The sequence below is a fragment of the Pipra filicauda genome, unplaced genomic scaffold, assembly GCF_003945595.2.
Source record: "Pipra filicauda isolate LSUMZ 115617 unplaced genomic scaffold, ASM394559v2 scaffold118_size2161507_pilon, whole genome shotgun sequence".
NCBI classification, from domain to species: domain Eukaryota; kingdom Metazoa; phylum Chordata; class Aves; order Passeriformes; family Pipridae; genus Pipra; species Pipra filicauda.
The window spans coordinates 1,041,715-1,061,321 of record NW_024103640.1 but is presented as its reverse complement, the minus strand read 5'-3'; the positions used below and the strand labels follow the sequence as shown (position 1 = coordinate 1,061,321).

Genomic DNA, 19,607 nt, shown 5'->3' with positions numbered 1-19,607 from the left:
TATTTATATTTTGGTCACTTAGTTTTACCATACAGTTAAGGGATTCGGGGTTTTCGATTTTTTAAGTCTGTAGTATGAAATGCACTTCTTTTTAAATCAATAATACTGGGCTGTGAAAGTCACATAAATGATTTAATTGCAGGAAAGATACCTGAGTTTAATATACAGTTCTATTTGGTTTTAAAAGACCTTTAAAGATCTCAGTAACAGCAAAATGGGTAAATTGTCAGGGAACAGTGTATTTCAAAGCATTTGCAGGGCTGTGATTATTAGTTTTATTTTGAATGGATAACAGCACTCACCATGTGGCCTGGCGAGTCACGCTCAAGATTTCTATTATTGAATCCCACAACCTTAAATATTTGATGTTTTTTTCATTAGTGTTCCTGACTCTCCTTCTATTCTATTTGCAGGATTGGCAAACGGGTCTGCTAGTAAAAAAAAATCTGAGGGAACAAGGCTCTGACTCTCAACTTTCCTGCTTTTCCTTCCCGCTTTCTTTATTAGCTCCTCGGCGCGCACGGGAAGCTGGACCCGTCTGCGCTGAGCACATTAAAACCTGAGGCATGTTACTGATCCCAACATAATGCTGCCAGCTTGGAATTCCTTATTAAACCCCACTGCCCACACCAACACACCCAAAGGCAAAGGCAGCAGCCCAGTTTGCAGCTCAGCTACTGGGATTTGCATCCGAGTCACCAGCAGAACCCAGGACAAACCGGAGAAGCAAATCGACGCAACTTGCCTTGGAGTGGGCACAGCCCAACAGCAACCAGCATCCTCTTTTCCCTTGGAAAACCACTGGTGACTCCAGATAACTTTCAGGCTACGGCTCAGACAACAGAAAAACAGAACTCCCCAATGCATCATGGAATCCAGCAGGAAATTAAGGTAATATTCATAATCGAATATAGTTTTCTGCAACTTCCTGACCAGAGGATCTGCAAAATCTCCACCAAAAAAGAAATAATCCCACATTATTTTTTTAAAACTTTAGTCACTGCTGTTCATGCCTTGGGTGGAAAACTGTGGCAGACAAACTGGGAGCCACAGTAAGAGCTGGGGAAAAATCTACATGCCTTTATGGTGGATGAAGTTAATCCTCAGGGTTTAGAAAAGGAAAACAGTCTCTGAAATCACACAACCCTGAGACAGAAAGCGAACTCCAAGAGCACTCAAGTCCCTCCCTCACTCCACACTCCCATCATACTGTGCAGAGCCAGGTGATGCCCAATTTAGACATCACACCTTTCTCCGCTCTATGTAAACATGGCTCCAAAATTATCCTTGTGGGTCCCTTGCAACTCAGGATATTCTCTTATTCTAAATCCTTCCTTTGGCAAAGCTTCTCCCCAGCTCTACAAATTTACTCCAATTATTTAATCAGTATGGTTGAAATTCAAAGTTGTTAGTTGCTACTTAACATTCCTTATAAATGGCATTTATTAGTTTCAGGAAGGAGACTTGCCATTGTTACAGTAATTTAAATTGGTACCACATGGCTACAGCCTCCTGCTAACTGGTGTTCTTGGGGCAAAATCAGGTCTTTAGAGATCTTTAAAACACACTAGAGATAAGCTAACCAAATTTTAGTCCAGGAAGTGACAATTTATCAAAAACATAATAAACCATGGACGAAATAGTCATTGTAAGCAGCACATAATGTGGTCCATGAAATGACATTTTAGCATCCCTCACTCTGGTCTCATGGAGGTTTGCTGACAGTGCAGGGAAATGCTCCATTGATATTTAACAGTCCCCAGCTCCATGGTGAGACTGGAACTCAATACACTCCAGTCCATTCTCTCACCAGCCCTAAATCAGTCAGCTTGGACATATGATGCTATTCCATTTTCTTTGCTTAATTTTAATGCTGTAGCTGTTTTGATTTCCCAACATTATAAACTTTCAAAGCATCCAGGGAAATGATCTCCTCTCTTCCCAATTCTCCCTGCACTTCTTGGATACAGGCATGTGCACACCCTCGTGATAAACCCAGGAGCGCTTCTCCCAGTCCTAAGGAAAATGGAGGTCTCTGCTGGGGATCACCAGGCAGCACCAGCTGTAGAAATTTAACAACTGGAGACTCTTTAACCTTGATGCAGCACAGACAAGAGTACATCAGCACCTCCTATAGGAAAATCGGGAGGAACACCACATATAAAATAACAAAATAAAATAATAGATTCATCTTCCCGCAGCTAAAGATAAATATTAAATAATCCTATCTGCTTCTGGCTGAAAATTAATTTCTTCTAAGGCAAATAGTGTAATACGTATATGCCTTTCAATTCCCATTTGGCAAAAAGCCTATTTTCAGTATGCAGTACATAGACTTTTGGAATACTGGAACTGCATTCATCACAGACACACTTAAACAAATAACTTTTCCTTCCTTCGGGTACCAATTCGCTGTGGTCTAGGAAAATATATATCTATTTTACAACATCAGTATTCCCACCAAATCCAGATAGCCAGATTAGAAGCAAAGCTCTTTGTTTAATATTTAATTAGCCCAGAAAACCATTCTGGAGGGGTTATCTCCAGGCGTGCAAACTCCTCTGCAAAGCAGGACCGGAGCTGACGGTCCGGCCTTGTATCCCGGTGCACACAACCCTGAGACACGTCTGCATTCCAGGATGAAGCCATCCAGGCAGCACTCCTGATTAATTCATTGCCTGAGAAAGGACAGGAGAGCAAACACAGAGCATCCCAAACCAAGAGTCCGAGCACTGCCTCCCTGACTGGGCTCAGATGTGAACGTCTCCATCTGCGGGGCCTGTGTCATTCCCGGCTCCCCTGTACTCTAATCACTCTCTGTTCCTGTGCTGGTGTGCCTGACTTGCCAGGTGAAGTGTTTTGACAGAAAGCCTGACGTGGCATGACATTTTGCAGTCTTGTCAGCTTCCTGGGAATACACATAATTCTCTACCTTCCCAGGGAAACCCTCCTCTCCTGTTTCAGAACAGCATCCAGTTGTCTCTTGCACCATCCTCCACATATCTTTTTTCCCCCACTGCATGATTCAGGTACATTTTATCCTTTCTTGGCTATTAAAACATTCTCTCTCCATGCCTGGAGCCCTCATGAGTATAAATTGCTCGCTGCCCAAGGCTGGAGAGCCTGGATATCTTTCCAGACCTGTGGTGTGACTCTCAGGGATGATCCTGTGCAGGGTTAAGAATCGGACTGGATGATCCCTGTGGGTCCCTTCCAACTCAGCATATTCCATGACTCTGTGATCCTTGCCCATGCAAGCACATCAATTTACAGATTTACCAGCATATTCCTAATTCTAGACTGTTCTGTGGTCCAGCCTAGGCTCTCACAGGAAGTTTGTAGCACTGAATTTTTACTCTGAAAACTCTGAGATCTCTTCATCTCAGTATCTTACCCAGCACTTATTTGGCAGTATCCAAATGAGCTGCTCTGCTGCAGGATGCACAGATAAGATATTAGACCCAGCTACCATGGTGATTGATGTTCTAAAAATATCCAAGTCAGCTGTACTGACAGATGGGTTAAATATATGGCTGCACTATACCTGGATCACAATCTGTTAGGATGAGGATGCAGATAAGGACCAGCGAGTGTAATTCAGTTTGGAAAGTTTAAAAAAAAAAAAAATAAAAGTAAGTTTAAACCCAACATTATGAAACTTTGGTCTCAAATGTTAAAAAAGGCTTTTCATTTTGTAATTCTGGTCTGGCAACTCTATCTGGTGCCATTATGCACACGAGGAGATGACAAATATGTAGATTGCAGTGGTAAGGAGAAGGAATCCAGTTCTTAGCAAACTCAACATGACAGAAAGCATTTGTTGCTGCTGCTGAAATTTGTGTATCTAAGCATTCTGTGAAGTCTAATGTGATCTTAGGCTGCCTGCTGCCTTGGAAACTAGTGGTCAGATCCTCTCGGCAGTGGGCATAACCAGCTAGAACATTTTGATTAGATGAAATTTCATGGAACCAAAATATTTCACACACTGGTTTCACTGAATTTCTGTCAAGGACTGAGAAAGAGAAAGCACTCCTTGAAAATAATCCTGGTGGTTTGGACACTGGGATGCTGAGCTCTAGACTCCAAGCCCTGTTGGACCAAGCCATCTGGAATTAAACCAATTGCACTTGAGGCCAACGACAGGCCAGTCAAGCTGCTAACAAAGAACAAAGTCAAAAGATGCAACTTTCAGATATAAAAGAGAGGAAAAAAAAAAACAAACAAGCACATGCTTATTTTCCATGTTGTTTGACTGTCTTCACTGCAACCCCAAAGCCTTGAGAATTCCAGTAAAATTTGCCCATTTGCCCAGAAGCAAAGCACTTGGGTTACAAAAGAGCGGTTCAGACAAAGGCTGCTTTACAAAGGATCTAAAATTTACTAAAAACTCAGGTAATGAGGGTTTCACTTCCTCATGAGCTCGCTTTGGAGAAACAGAAATTCATTTTCCTCAGATACAACATCCAGGTTACCAGGCTGAACAAAGAACACTGTTACCGTGGGCTCAGTAGACTCAAGTCAGCCAGGAGAAAATGCATTGGTATCCTCAGGAGTGTTTCCTCCTGTCCCACCTCTGCAGCACCAGGACTGGAGTTCAGAAAGCAAATATTGCCACATATTGCTCTCCTCCAGCCAGCAACTGAGTCCAATCAAAGCTGTGGGCTTTCTACACAGCCTAAAAACCCAGAGGGCCATTGACAGGCCTGGAAAGGCATCCAGGTCTTGGCAGGCACTGTGATCACAGAGAAGGGCCCATCTGCAAAGTGGCATCCACAGCAGCTCCCTCATCCCGGCCCCACAGCCAGGATGCCGGCAACGGGGCACCCTGGAATTGCCATGGCAGGATCCTGCAAATGGCCTCTGACTCGCCATTAAATTAATGCTCCTTATTAAAGGCATCTTTCCAATCACTCACATTTCTTCGCATCCACACATGAACATTCCCGAGATTTCCCAAGGTCAGCTGTGCACGTGGATGCCCCTTTCCCGTATTCCAAACCCCTGAAATGACAACTCCTCCTCCCGTCTTTGGGCTCAGGGCAAAGCTGCCCTTTGAAAGCACCAGGTGGGTCACGCTCCCCAAGAAGAGCCATTACCAGGCACTCCCAGGATGTTGATTCCAGCATATTTGTATGGAAATCACCCTTGTGGTGCCACTCTGCTCCTTATAAATCATTTCAATATCAGGCTCATAAACCCAAGTGATTGTAGAGCACAAATAAATACAGGTGCACTCCTGCAAACGTGCACCAAGAACTGCTGCTGGACTGTTCTCCGAGGGCCACCATGGGCACAGGGGAGGGTTCCCACCCACTCCTCCTTTTTCAGCCATCCTGTTTTTTACAATTTCAAATTTAATACTTTTTCCAATATATTATGCTGTTACCTCCCCTGTATTTAAACTGTACTTAAAAGCATGCTAAGAACTGGTAATTCTTTAATGGTTGTTCACTTACAAGCGATTGTGGGTCATTACACAATCATTTAAAGGGCATTAATGAGAACCATTTAATGGTTTTAGTAGAATATCATTGTAAGGGACAGGGGAAAAGTTACTGGCTGTAAATTTTTATGACCATTTCTTACAAAACGTATTACTTTAAAGATTTATGTATGTAACAATGAGTACAATAAAAGCCATGCTAAAAATAATTTGAAATCAAAGTAATGCATATAGATAAGGCCCCACTTGCTGCAGTTTTCCATGCAGACAGGAGGATTTTCTTTCTTTTTCTTCTAGAAACCTCACACCTTGCAGTGCAGCTTCAGATCTCCTTTATGAAAAGTCAGACCATTAAAAAAAAAAAAAAAAAAAGCTCAAGTCTACATTTTAACAAGGCATAAATTGTCCTTTACGGTCCATATTTTATTTTTACTTTTCACTCGTTGTTTTGCATAAGAAGTCAGTATTTTCTCACTTTTTCCTCAGACATGGCACAATAAGACAGCTTTTAAGCAGAATGTAAGGAGAATTACTTTTATAAGGCACCCTGAACTGTACATTTGGCTGGCTTTTTACAACTGGAAAATAAAGGAGAACTCTACACACCCAAATTAAAAGGTTGGCTATTTCCCCACAGGGAAATTCTTTATTACTATACTAGACCACAGCATACCTTCAAAACTACAGAAACTTATTTTGAAAACTATTCATATGGACGCATTAACCTTATTAAAGTGCTTTAATAACACAACAGTCATCATATTATGCCTGGTTTTGTCCATTTGTGACTCACATGGAATATATAATGAGGAAGACAATGCCCTTTTTCCCCAGTATTCTTGCATAAGTAGGAGAATATTTCTAATTAAAAGGCAGAGTTAGTACAGCACATGAATTGAACTCAACCATATCTCTAGAAATGCTGATATTTTTACTGTTTGCATTAAGTAAGGACTGTATTTCTCTCTGAATCTGACCCAGTACCCATTACCAATAAGATTAAGATTTAAGATAACTTGGTCAAAAGATGGTGAATTATAACTTTTAATTAAAACGTAGAAAATAGTTTCTTTAAAATAAACATGGTAATACTTTCGAGATCATTAATTTTTTATGTAACGAACAACAAAACCAACCTGAATATTTTAAAGGGTGACACTGCAGAGCCCAGGAAAAGGGGATTTTTCAAAACTTCTCGAAGCAACAAACACAAGCAAAGCAGCTCGTGTGTCTTTGGAAGCAGTGCTGTTCTTTCATGGTGTGAGCCTTCCACCAGCTCTCCAAAATGCAGTTTAAATTCTAACTGAGATGACAGTGATATCAGGCTGACTTATGTTTTCTTCACTTGCTATTTTACTGTTTGGTTCCCATTTTGAAATGCTTGAAGAAATTCAGGAGCTGGACTGCTCCGATTTGCTTCTGTGTCTGGGACTGTGTAGAAATGTTAGTAATGATTAATATCATGTCAAATGGGGGTTGTCTCATCTTTACTACAGATAAACATTCCATTGGCTTCCCAGGAATATCTTATTGCTGTGCTTGTAGCTCAGTCACCACAATTCTGCTTAATACAAGAGCAGAACAGAACTGATTTTATTTAAATTGTAAAACACTGGCAGGGAAATGAAGGGCCTGTGCAAGTTGGGAACTCAACTCTTAAGACAGATGAGAGGAATCCAGTCCAACTCCAATGCAATTCTTCAAGCTATTTCCCTGGATGAGGCACAAGATGCATCTCCTCCTCCCAAGCCCTGAACTGCCACACGATTCTGTCTCTTGAACTCTTGGGAGCAAGAAGCATCACCCAGGCCTGACCACAGAACAGGGACTAATGGCACTGGGATGAGATCAAATCCACCTTTACCTGCAGCCTGAACTGGGAGTTAAAACCTGAATTTCTGGAAACAAAAGGGCAACACACTAAAATCAATGGACCACTTCATTCCCTGGCTTTGTGATCCTGCTCATTACTGGCACTTTTCAACTCTCCCCCATCTTATTTTTCACTGGATATTAATCACTGCTAACTATATTTTCCCATGCCAATTCTTCACCTCATCAGAAAACAGCACCTGCACTCAGAGCACAGAATCAGGAGATTCATAAAAATCAAGGAACGAAATGGCACATTGGTTTAGTGTGTCAGTGTTTCACCTCCAGGAATACAGGACTGTGAAAGAGGAAAGGGGAGAGAAAAAAACGTGGTAAAGAGAACAAGAAGCAGAAATTTAAATAAAGAGAATAACAGGGACACAGAAAGGATAGGAGAAGAGGATGAAGACACAACTAACCTAACTGAAAAAGAACAGGCAAAAGTTGGGTGGATGAAATATTAATTACATGAAAATATTTTCTTTATGCACCTGCACACATTTCCATGTGCTACAGCCCACGCTAAAATAAAGAGAAAGGTGAAGGCAAAGCACTGAAATTGTTCCCTTTTTTCCTATAGCCACACTAAGAAAAAAAGAAAAAGAGGAAATTGAATGCCATAAATATATTCAAACAATAAAATTTTGATTTACAGGAAGAAAAGCAAATAAATTGTGAGTAATGATTTGAGGTTGTAGAGGTCTCCAAACACTACATGATTTTTATTTGTCATGTGTGTTGCAGTATTCAGACTCACTGAAGTATATTCAGAACACAGATTCTGCCTAGTTTTTTGAAGGTATTTTGCTTGGTTTGAGCTTTTTCCCCTCTTCTTAATCAAATGGGCTGCACAGGCACCTTTGTAGTTACAACACTGTGAATCCAACACTTACAAGACAACGTGGTTTGTTGCAGTTATTGACTTCACACACACACAGAAGTGACTCTTCTTCAGAGCTTTTGGAATTTTAATCATGTTTCCTGATGATCCTTTGGCTACACATAAAAATAGAGACAAATATCTCTACAACTGACCCCATGGTGGGCAGTGTCCTAAAGCTGTTATGCCAGGGAATGCAGTGAAAAGGAGGAGATGCTTATGCATAAAATGCACTTTGCCTTAAAATTATCTTAGTCCAGTGGGAAACCTCCTACTGTTCCTATATGTATACAGACACACACCTTGTCCCTAAAATTATTTCAAATAGCCATTCTATCCAAGGAAGGTGTCTACAGCTGAGTTTCCTCTTCTGCTTTTGCAGAAACAGTTAACTGAGAACGGATGGAAAATGAAAAAAAAAGTATGGAATTCAAAGATAATTAATTTACTACATATTTCCAAGGTATCAAACTTTAAAACACCTGTGAGTATCTGCTATTTTCAGCTTTCAGTCAAAGTAGCTGCCAATACCCATAGCACAAAAACTGAGGAGTAATTGCACAGATCCTGGGAAAGTCAGAGGGGCATTCAAGGTAGTGTCAGTCAGTTTGGCTCCACTGGTCTGATCCGTGACATTTTAAATGCAGATATGGACAGTGTCCTGGAAAAAATGATTTGGGATACGTCACAGAATGGCTTGGGTTGGAAGGGACCTGAAAGACCATCCAGTAAGGCTCTGGTACAAGCTGCCCAGAGCAGCTGTGGCTGCCCCATCCCTGGAAGTGTCCAGGGCCACGTTGGACAAGGCTCAGAGCTACCTGGGATCCTGGGATAGTGGAAGGTGTCCCTGCCCATGGCAGGGGTGTGGAACCAGGTGATCTCTTCCAACCCAAGCCATCCTGTGATTTATGGCATCGCTCCTCTTTCCCATGCTATCAGCAGCCATTGCTGATATATTGCTCTGAAGTTCTGGTATAATATCTCTGCACAATAAAATAGTCCATTTTGACCTGTGTGTGGACAATTTCATCACACTGACACCTCAGCTTTCTCTCTGCATTCTTCTGCCCACCACACCTCTGGGTACACTCAAGGAGAAGTACCAAAGAACGCTCCGACAGTAACATTTGGGTTTGTGACTGGGGCACATGAGCAGTTTCTCTGTGAATCACTGGCACAGCCCTGTAATCTCCACTGGAAGGTGCAACTGTGGTAGAACTGGTGTGCTGAATTATTTTGTTATGAATCTAGGAGCACATTTGTAAGTTATTATACAACCAGTGCATTCTATGAAACAATCTGGGAAGCCCAAACTTCCCAGCTTCAATCCCTGCCCGAGCCTAGTGAGTCCCTGAAGGATTTACTTCTTTGCTTTCGATTCCCTGTGTGTCACTGGAGAATAACAGCACTTACCTACTTCACAGCAAGGCTCTTCTGAGAGCTAATTAATGTTTGTTGCACAACACTTTGAATTTGTAAAATGTCATTTAAGTGATAAGTATTATTGCCATTATCATCAGCGCTGTCCTGGGTACCACAGACACACGAAAGCGGCTGCTCTAAGAGCTACTTAATACATTAAGGACAAGGAGCAAAGTGGAAAAAGCATCAAATCCTTTTCATTTCCTTAAGAACAACAAGTGCTTAAAAAAAAAAAAAAAGTGGTTGACAACATCTGCTTGCCTTGAAGATTTCTGTTTTAGGGTCTGTTCTCTGCCACACTCACTCTGACTCGTCCCCCAGGTAGCTGCTCCAACTGGTTGTCAGTGGGAGCACAGTGTGATGGCAGCAGAACCCACCACACTGGGAGCTGCCTGGAACAGAGATGCTGCATAGGTGCAGTTTAATAAGTGTATTTTTCCCCAGCTTCCCTTCCTGTGGAACCTCATCTCCCTTTTTAATTTCGTTTTCCCCTTTCCAGACAGCAGAGGTAAGGTCAGCAGCCAGTGATGTAATAAACCAGTTAGGAACGTGCTGCAAAGTGCACCACATGAGATAATAACTATATTTAGCTATAAAATTTCAATGTGGATTATATTTCGAAAGTCTATTTATATAACTCCTTTTGTGGATAAATTAAAAACTAATTTAAGTATTCAAACCAGTGGGGGTAAAAAAAAAAAAAAAAAAGGCTTAAATTATGTCCAAAAGGTAAGGACATGATTCAGTACATGAGGAGAGAGACCCTGGAGGTTTATCCCCTTTCAAAAGGCAGGGATTTCTAGAAAAATCCATTAGTTTTAACCCTTGGACAAATGCACATCCAGTTTGGACCCTGTACCCTACCAACTCAGCTCACCCTGAAAATCTGAAACTGCAGCACCAAGGACTGTGGTTCTCTGGCAATTTTCTCCTCATTAACCTGAGGTTCTGGGGAACCAACTCCAATCAGGAAGATATTTACATCCAGATCAATGGGAAATGAGACTCCCCAACACAGACTGTCCTGCACAATATTTTAGTGTCCCAAACCTATTAAGAGCTATGAGATTTATACCATGAAGTTCATGCACCATGCTATAATTTACACCTAAAAGTTGTCTTGCAGCTGCTTCCCCTTGGCCTGTTCTTCCATTACATCCAAATTAATAAAGTCTATAACCTGTGTGTTCCTATGCTAAAGATAATGAAGGAATGAGGGGTGGGTGAGAAGGAAATAATGACAACATAGACAAAATCAACACTAAATGATAATATTTCTCAACTGCTGTGACTGTCTGAAAAATTTTGGCTTAATGCATCTATGATATTGTGTGTTAAAAACAAAACACTTGTGTTTTTCTTATTTTTGACTTCTCAAATCAGTGCCTCAGCAAGGCACCACCATATGCAAACTACAGAGAGCCCCAATTAGGATCTTCTCTGTTAAACCCTCAGTGATACTGCAAAGCACAGACAAAAGTGTAACTAAATAAATAGATACCAGCATATAAATCACAGAGATTAACTTCAAGCTTGTGAAAATAACCCTTGTAAATATAAAGTGAAGGTCATCAGACACCCAGCACACAGGGCTGACAACAGTGGGACATAGGCAGACTGGGCTGGGCTGCCACCCCAGGAGCTGAATTCATATCTCCTGCCAATACATGGAATTTTCCTTCCGAGTAATAAACTACTCAACGGGAAGGAAGAATCCAGAAACACAAAGTGCATCATGGAATGCAAATTCCTGAGGGAAACCACCTGAGGCGGGTGCAAAAGCTGCTGCTGCACGTCCTCCCTCCCCTTCAGAAGGGGGTAATAAAAAGCTGGAATGGACAAAGAGTTGGTGTGTACAAGCCAAAATACCAAAACCCAAGTAGGAGCAAGAACAGCAGTGGTAGGAAGGGCTGAGGGATGTGTTAAACACACAGTGCCTTCAGAGAAAGGGCCTCATCCCCTCTAGTAACAAGTGCAGCAGCCCCAGCCTTTATTTACTATGTATGCACATATCTTTGACCTATATTTTGAAAACCATTAAGAATCCAGAATATGGACAAACAAAAATAAGGAGAGAGGTTTTTTGTTATTGTTGGGTTTTTCCTCTTCTCTTTTGTGCTAAATAGCACAGCCTCAAGCCATTCCTTACAGTTGCAAACATGTTCAAATGAGGCCTTCAAAGGCTGGAGGCTGAACTCTCCCGGGTGGACTCTCTTGTAATCATTAGGCTAAGCAGAAAACACAAAACTGCTGTAAACAACAAACTTATAAAAGAGAATGTTAAATATCATGCCACCAAGTCAACAGGAAACTGAAGCTCTCTGATACACAAGTCATGGTCACGAGGCACACTGTGCTCACATCAAAATGTAACTTGGTTTTCTTCTGTTTATTTTTCTTCTCTGTTTATTACTTTGTGTGAGAATGAAAGGCAGTAGGGGAAGAGAAGCAAGACAACAGACAGCCGTGGTAACAACAACACTTTCAACTGCCTTTGGCTCTTCTAACAGCATCAGGAAGACAAAGAACATCATAGACTGCAAGTTTATTAAGTAAAAAAGGAGGTGAGAACTCCCAAAGAAAGCACAATCCAGAAACAGCAGATTCTGTATTGAACAGTCACTGATTTACCTTTAAAGACGGAGCTTTTTCACGTGATAAAGACCTTGGAGAACACAGCCCTTTAGCAGACAACAACTAGGTGCCTGCCTACACATCCTTTCCAAGTTGATCTTGGATCAACTCCTCACTTTTGCCCCAAAAGTGTGAAATTTGCAGCAGATGCCACTGTGCATCTCAGCTGCTTCATGAAACCAACTGAGGAATCTCTTCTGGAACTAAGGAACAACTTGATTTTGGTGACTTGTAATACCAAAACTAAGGGCTGTGTGACCAAAATAAAGGCAAAAGAATTGTGCACTACCACCTCTATCAGATGTACAGTGATTCACATCAGAGTTCTTTCCCAGTGACAAAAAAACAAAGTACATTCAATGACAAAAGTTCCCAAAAGAAAGCCCACAATTCACAGAACATGCTGCATTTCAACTTTCTAATGTCTTCAGCTAAGAACATCTTAAATTCCTTAAGTTAACAGCAGAAATACATTCACTTAAAAGCAAACAGATGCAATTAGAATGATAAACTTGCTGCTTGCAAAAACGCTGCCTTATAAACAGGATATTTACTGAAAGCAGTTGTGTTCCAACTATAACACTTACCTTCACAACTGTGTTCTCTCAATAATGAGTTGGGGTTTCGAGAGCTTCCACACTTTGTTGCACCCAGGTATGGCAGTTATGGTTTCTCAGGCAAACTGCACTTAACCTGTGAAAAACAAAATAAACTTTCAATTCATGTACTGCCTGGCAGAAAAACAGAAACTCATGGCTAAAAGGACTTTGATGAATTAAGTTTTCACTACAGGTGTCACTTTTCAGCGAGCTGCCTGTGCTGTTTGAGTTCTCTGGGTATTCCTCCTCAGCACACTCACTAATATCATTTAATGCTGATCTAATTCACTTGGCAGTGCCCCCCATGGCTTTGGCTGCAATAAGTACTTCTAACATTTACAGGCCCCCGTTCCCAACCACTAATCCAAGTGGAAGCAGCTGTTCTGCTGCCTCAGCATGGAGCTCTGGTTGGCACCTTGGCCACAGCTGCAGTACATCTGTGCAGCTCATGGAAAACACCAAAATACCAAAATGGTTCAAACCAACGAGGTTCTGATCTGTGCCATGACTCCTGTGCCATGTAAAAAGTACTTCCCTTTGTTCAATTCACTTAATGCATCTGTTGTATCATGCATCTAGTTTAAAAATTAATAATTTCTTGGTAAAAGTTACAGTATTTCAGTTTCCCACCTTATCTCCAAGGTTTCTCTGAGTCTGAGGAAGCAGCAGAATTCCACCTTCCCCCCTTGCCACAAACATCAGGCTTCAGAAAGTAAAATAATAGGTAGAGCTCCACCCTTACACTCACAAAGATCCTTTGGGGAGTGAAGTTCCTGGTATTTATCAGATCTTCCAACACAAACCTTAAGCTCCAGGTACAACCTGCCTTTCCACAGAAAAACACCCAGTCACTGGGATATGGGAGTCACTGTGGCCATGGTAATCCAAATATACTGCCTTAAAACTGCAAATGCAGGAAGGTGTTCATAACACTTGAATCTTTAAGGTGAAAGTTTGTCTTTATTTTTTTGCCTCCTAATTTTTTACTTTCACAGAAGTGGGTTTAGGCTCATTTTGAAAGGAATCTGCTCTCCAACCATCGGTCGTTATGGAGCTGTTCCAGGAATCCAACAGATGTGATGGAGGGACTGCTCCAAGCATCCACACCCACCAGATCCAAGATCCCTTCCCCATGTTCCCACCTCAGTTTCAGCCACTACAGATGAACCTCTGTCCATGGAAAGAGGAGGAGGCCCCACAGGGCCACGGCCTTAAAGGGAACAGTTAAAACCAAACCTCAGCTTAAGCGTTTTGTTGGATCAATTCCAAATCAAGTCCCAATTCTTTGTGTTTTGACAGTTTGGTAACGCAAAATAGAACACACAGACAGTAGAAACACAATCAAAGTCTTTGCTACTTGAGCCTCTGGAAGTCTCTCCTATTTATAAATAGCAAAAACGTATGTTTATGTAAAGGGAAACACTGATTTACTAGAACTGATTGCTTCACAGTCTAATTACTTTTCAACTGGCTGTTCCAAATTAAGATGTCATTGATGGCTTTTGGTGATATATTTCATTTTAAGCAAATTTATTCTATAATAGAGCACATCATAATGGAAAGCAGAGTTTCCACTCTTCCCTCCTCTTTGTAGCCTGATATCTTGACAAGTAAATTAAATTTAGCAGTTAAAATGCTTCCATTAGTAATTTTATTAAGTTAATTAAGGAATCTCTCTTTCTGAATTTTAACTACATTCATTTCAGCACAACCTTGATGTTCTTTTTTTTTTTTAAATTCCATACATTTCGTAACCATGATGGTTTCTAGGACAAACAACTGCCTATAGAGCATTCCTAAGACTATGACAAACTCAAATAAGAAAAAAGCCAGAAATTTTAAAATAACAAAACCTCATTTTTTTCATTTAAATTCTTTTGCTCTGCAAATAAACCAAGACTCTCCTACTCAAATCTAGGGACTATGATTGCTGTGAGCAACTCCAAAATCTACAAATCACAGCAGAAATCACACATCTAGAACATTTCTGCTCTAGAAAACAGGTCAAGATGTGTAAATCAGTGTCAATAAAATGAGAATTAGCTGAACCCTCACCTATTGCTTAAGCCAAATTCATAACTCCTGGTTCATGGAAACTCTGCATTTCATAAATAATGCCTTAACTTTCATTTACCTTTTTCATCTTTCAACACAGAAAAGGCAAAGATAGAACCAAATATTATGAGAGCAACTGTTCCCTTTTATATCCCTCCTCCCTGAATCGTGGGACTATGAGAAATTCCCTGAGATTTTCAATTGCCTCCAAAGCAAAGAATTCTGGGTAGTTTATATCCAAACTAAATTCATATATTGTAAACATGAGCTAATAAAATGCTTTATTTTTTCAGTCACCAGCACTGCAATGTGCAAAAAACCTCTAATAGTAAAGAAAAAAAAAAAAAAAACCAAAAAAAACCCCCTAATTTATCTTCTCACCTAAAGGAAGGGGATTTTTCAATAAACAGTCAAACATTAATTTGCCCCAGGACTGGGGCTGAACTAATGATAATGTCCACTTGACATTCCATGGTCTGCTGAAAAGAAACGTCTCCAAGAAGTAAAATACGATTATTTAAACCCAAACACTAAGCACAAGGAAGGTTGACACTGATTGTGTATGACAAGGCCACCCAGGGGCACAGCTCAGCACGGGCACATTAACATGTACAGATGTAACAGTGCTCCCTATCACAGCCAAACATGCACCAGGCTAAGGGATAAACAACTGGGAAGGGGGAATTATTTGCTGTACCAAAGATCCGCTGATACAGGTTTGAGGGGGGAAAAAACGGCAATATTAAAATGGGGAGAAATGCTACAGAGCTCATTGATCCCACCTGATCTTAACAGAGGGCAGAGAACCCCTGCAGCCAGGCCCTGAGGGCTGGAAAAGCTTGGGAGAAGGATGGCTGGGAGTAGAGGGGAGAAAAACCACATAGGTGAAGCAACTGTATAAGGATCTCACATTAAATTAACTTTTTGACAGTGAACTACTTGGATTTTTTTCTTTCCTAGAGAACTGACCAACCTCCCTCACAGGAGCTTTCCAGCATGCACAGGACAAGACAGGCAAGAAGGGCCAAGGATGAGGTAAAATTAGTAGTCTAAATTACACAGATCACCTCTAATTACATCATAGTTGGGCTGCAAATAAAAGCAGTGATAAAATAGACTATTTAAAATGATGTTCATGTTGTACTGGTGGAGAACTGCCTATGGAGATGTTGATCCCACTCCACAATGCAGTTCCAAATGCACCAGGTGCCTTTTGCCAAGTGTTTTGGCTGAAAGATAGGAGTGAGGTCAAAACGTGGCAGAATTTCTCTACAAACAAGAGCAAACAGAGACTGTGGGGTTTTTTTATTTTTCATTAGTAATGGTCAGATGACTTGGGAGGAAACTTTTCCCAGCACAAATAATATTTTGTTATAAAAGTTGTACCTTACTATTTATTTTTGCAGAAACAGAAAAGCCTCAGACAAATTCTCCAATGAGAAAAAAAAGTTCATCAATTTGAATAAAAACGTTTTGTTTCATTTTTATAAATAAAAACATTTGGGGGGTCCTCCTGTAACTAATGACATTCTGCATTTAGAGCAAGATTTCAGGTATAGAATAAAAAACTAATCAAGCTTGAAAACACATGAAGTCTTTAAATCTGTTTTTCCTATATCAAGCACAATTAATCAATCATTCTTGATATATCACTGGAGTTAAAGAAAAGCAGTAAAGGAAAAGTTTGTGGAATGGATAAACTCTGCAAGAATCTTCTTTTTTATTGTAATATTTCTAATATTTAGACACACATACAAGTTTGTAGAACCAGCCAATCTCCTCTTCCCCAACACTTTAACTAATTACTTGCTGAATCTTAAAATTGGGTTGATTTAAAAGTAAAAATTATCAAGATATGATACACAAGTTCTCGATTCATTTTGCCCAAAGCTTAAACACTGTTTTTACAGGCAGAAAAATAAAAAAAAAAAAAAAAAAAGAGGCATAAATAGTCTCCACAAAGGGATTTTAGAAGCAGACTAGACTAACTTCAGTACATTCACTACCGTGTTTTTTTAGGAATATTCTGTACCACCATTTTAAGCAGTGAGTAAAGCTTCCAGAACTGATGTTATGGGTACAGAGAGTTTTGTGGGGAAAAGATAACACATGAAAAGCAAACAAACAAACAAACAAACAAAAAACCAAAAACAAACAAAAAAACAAAACAAAACCACAACAAACACCCTCAACCTAAAACAAGCATAAGGCTGATTTCCTCAATTTTAATCATATTTTTTGCTTTATGGTAGCTCACCATACCTTTGTAAAACAGTAAGGGACAGTATGCGATAAGTTAAAGTCAATGTCCCCTCAGGTTTCTAAGGCCTGTGAGAGGACACTAAACTACAAATGGAGGGATCCAGATTTTCACTGTGTGGGGAACGGCCAAACATTATCTCCACCAGGAGGAAAAAGCCAGGCTATGCCAGCAGTTTCTCAGGTTACACACCTCAGGCTCTCACATTTGTATTTTCAAGGCCTGGGCCCAACAAAATGGCGCCTGGGCCCAACAAAATGGCGCCTGGGCCCAACAAAATGGCGCCTGGGCCCAACAAAATGGCGCCTGGGCCCAACAAAATGGCGCCTGGGCCCAACAAAATGGCGCCTGGGCCCAACAAAATGGCGCCTGGGCCCAACAAAATGGCGCCTGGGCCTGACGGGGCCTCTCCTTCCCCCTGCAGCCCCCCACAGGTGTCACCTATTAAGTGATGTTGAGAACAACTGAAAAGCTCTTCCCAGGATCGTATCTGCTTTCCATAAATCCAGGGATTAAAGATTATGTGAACAAATAAAATAGTCTCCATTCTAACTTCCCCACCACAAAGGAGGAGGCTACTTGCAAAACCACAGCAACAAAGCTGGAAAGGATCAGGAGAGGTCAGAGAGTCCATCCCTGGGCTCCGAAAACAGGTTCAGGTGTATCTGCATAAGTTTTAAACAGGTGTTTTTCCAGCCTGTTATTTAACACCTCTAATTGCAAGGTTACACAGTGCTCTCAGCAGCTCATCTCCATGGTTAGAGAGTTTACATCTGCACTAAAATATTTTTTTTTTAAAAAATCAACCTTGCTAATAATCAAGTCAATTATTTCTTGTTCAACACTCCATGAATGTGGAGAAGAACAATTGCCTCGTAACCTTTTATATTTTAAGACTATTCAAGTGCCTCTCACAAACTAATTCCTTCTAAACTAGACACACACCATTATTTTGACCAGGAGATTTTCTCCTTCCAACATACCTTGCTAAGAAGGCCCACAGTTTTCACCTCTGTACTGTTTCTTCCATGATTCACCACAGAAGAGACAAAAGAAAGCACCCATTTGCCCCCAGTTTGTAGTCTGAGACTGGGACCAAGTTAGGACTTGCAATCAGTCCTTTCCCCTCTCCTTCTCCACACTCACAACTTGGCAACTTTCTCTCTTCCCTAGATTCCATCAGCTATAATCCTAAACAGGATTTCTCTGCTCAGTCCTACAGAACCTCTATAAAACAAGGCACTGCCTTATCTGAAAGCACCATTTAGCATTTTATACAAAAGAAGAACAGAGATGAGCTTAAGTAAGGAATCATTTTCCAGTTCAAATGCTAAAACACAACTTCTGAAAGCACTGAAAAACAAATTAACATCTGTAGTCAGTTGTGGAAATATAGAACTCCTCCTTAGCATTAAGGTGTCTTTTAATGTCTTAGCAATACCTTTTTTCCCCTCCATTAAAAATATACATATTTACCACAATGGCTTTTACTGATGTTGCACTTCATTTACAAAGCAAAATAGACATACCCAAACCCAGTATAAATCTTTCAAAAACATGCACCACAAAAAATCCTGTAGAACTTCTGTATCAGACATAAACTTACCCTTGGAAAGAGCCTCTGTGTTCTCCACACATGGATCCAGTGGTGGCAGACAAGGGATTTTCCCTGACTACAGGTACTCACTCAAAACCCGCTCAAAAAAACTGAGGGGAATCTCAACATCAAATTCAGCCTTCCATACTTTGATTTGTAAAAAAAAACTGAGGAACAAAACTTTTATAAAGTGATTTTAAATAAATCACAATTAATTACGTGTGCAAACACAGCTACTAAACTTAGAAGCACACTTAAATAAGTAACCCCAGTTTGGGAAAAGCTGGAAATCCCAACTGCACACTGGGCAGCCCAACCGGCACTGGCCAGTCTGCCCCACCCGTGCCCAGGTGTTTCCATTTGCTCCCAGAGCCAGGATTGGTCTCTCCCTAACGAGGGTCACCTGTCGAAAGCACCTGAACCAACTGACACCCAAAATTTAACGGCCCTTTTCTGGAGTTTAACGACTTTGATCCATAAGGGTTTCCAAGGAGAACTTTCTAGAATATCAACCTGAAACAACATCACTCCTAATGGGATAACTGGATATAGAAACCGCTCAGTTAAAAACACTTGGCACAATTGGAAATTAGTGCTTTGCTCTCAAACTCTCTCACTTGGATACAAGATCCTGTTTAACTCCAATGCAAACCCACCAAAAATGAAAAAAAACAATTCTTTAAGCAGTGAGCATTTATGGAAAACAAAATTTATTCTGATTTTATTTACCCCATGTTGAATAGAAATATTACGTGAGCTGTCAACTTTTTCCTTAAAGATCTTCCTCTCTATTCCAATTTTATCCTGCCAGCAAGTACAAACAGTACATTGATGGCTGGAGATGT

General features: G+C 40.7%; 1 long non-coding RNA gene across 3 annotated transcripts in view; it reads right to left on the bottom strand.

The window, feature by feature from the left end:
• LOC113991666 overlaps nucleotides 1-19,607 on the bottom strand; it is a 259,176-nt gene that overhangs the window by 212,008 nt on the left and 27,561 nt on the right. For all 3 annotated transcript variants that reach the window (XR_005565202.1, XR_005565200.1, XR_005565201.1), the window contains one exon: nucleotides 12,839-12,944. This is a non-coding gene — a long non-coding RNA (uncharacterized LOC113991666). The remainder of the gene's footprint in view (nucleotides 1-12,838; nucleotides 12,945-19,607) is intronic.